The sequence below is a fragment of the Abrus precatorius genome, unplaced genomic scaffold (genome assembly GCF_003935025.1).
Source record: "Abrus precatorius isolate BTA unplaced genomic scaffold, Abrus_2018 Scaffold1, whole genome shotgun sequence".
In the NCBI taxonomy this organism is placed as follows: Eukaryota; Viridiplantae; Streptophyta; class Magnoliopsida; order Fabales; family Fabaceae; genus Abrus; species Abrus precatorius.
The window spans coordinates 9,121,390-9,123,065 of NW_020874291.1; positions in this window are offsets into that span (position 1 = coordinate 9,121,390).

A 1,676-nucleotide genomic window follows, 5' to 3' on the forward strand; every position below is an offset into this window, starting at 1 on the left:
GTGCATTTTCCTTTGTCCCTCTCGATTTTAAGTGCTCCCGGGTGACTTTGTTCTTGTTGAGGTGTGAGGAGAGTTATAAAACGGTGAACCAGCGTTGGATTTTTCCAACAACGCGTGCACTTTTTGCAGTGGCAATAGGCATGCGGGCATCATGTTCCTGGAGTTGGTCCCTATGGATATGGTTGTTCTTCCAGTTTGTGATGGTTGCATGTTGACGGGTGACACCACAGTGCCCGCGGTCAACACGAGGATTTTAATGGATGCCACTTGATTCGGTGTCTTGCATGTGATGATAGGGATGGGCAAGGTGATGCCTTAGGCATTATTGAACCTACCCTTGAATGTGTGCTTGGCTAGTGGTTTGCCGCACTCGATCTGAACGACATCCATTAAAATCCCCGACTCTGGGTTATGTGATTGCTTTTGCATGGCATCGTGTAGGCAGTCACATGACTGAGGGAGAAAAAAATTTTACACTCAAAATTTTAACTCGAAACCAATGATGCGTTTGAAGGTGCTGCTGCCTCTCGATATTTTACAACCTTTGAATGTGTCATTGGCTTTTTTATTTATCAAATTTTCTTGGCCGGTTTGATGTCTCGACGTCAAAATCTGGTGTTTTGAAGGTGCTCGGTCCCTCTCGGTAATGTGCTACTTTTGTCATGCCTAGCGAAGCGGGCAAGGCATCACTCGATGTTTCCATATACTTGCTTGCCTATGGTAATGCAAGGGTGTGGTTCGTTTGGTGGTGCTGAGCCTAGCAAAGTGAGGGCGTGTGAGTTGTAATTGGGATGCTTCTGTTGACTGGCTCTATGCATGTGCATCGAACAGTTGGCGTGTAACCTTTCTCATTCTTTGCCCTGTACCATTGTATGGCCCATGGTAGGCACCAAGGTGTGGAAAGGGGCACCAAGGTTTGGCAAGGGGCACTAAGTGGGCACAAGGCAGGCACCAAGGTGTGGCAAGAGGCACCCAGGTAGGCACCAAGGTTTGGCAAGGGGCACTAAGTGGGCACAAGGCAGGCACCAAGGTGTGGCAAGAGGCACCCAGGTAGGCACCAAGGTGTGGCAAGGGGCAGAAGGGGGGCACCATGGTGCAGAAAAACGCACCAGGAGGGCACCAGGGTGCATAAAAATGCACCAAGTAGGCACCATGGTGCAGAAAAACGCACCAGGTAGGCACCATGGTGCAGAAAAACGCACCAGGAGGGCACCAGGGTGCAGAAAAACGCACCAGGAGGGCACCAGGGTGTGAAAAACGAACCAGGAGGGCACCAAGGTGCATAAAAACGCACCAGGAGGGCACCAGGGTGCGAAAAACGCACCAGGAGGGCACCATGGTGCATAAAAACGCACCAGGAGGGCACCAGGGTGCGAAAAACGCACCAGGGTGCGAAAAACGCACCAGGAGGGCACCATGGTGCATAAAAACGCACCACGGAGGCACCAGGGTGCATAAAAACGCACCAGGAGGGCACCAGGGTGCGAAAAACGCACCAGGAGGGCACCATGGTGCATAAAAACGCACCAGGAGGGCACCAGGGTGCGAAAAACGCACCAGGAGGGCACCATGGTGCATAAAAACGCACCACGGAGGCACCAGGGTGCATAAAAACGCACCAGGAGGGCACCAGGGTGCGAAAAACGCACCAGGAGGGCACCATGGTGCATAAAAAC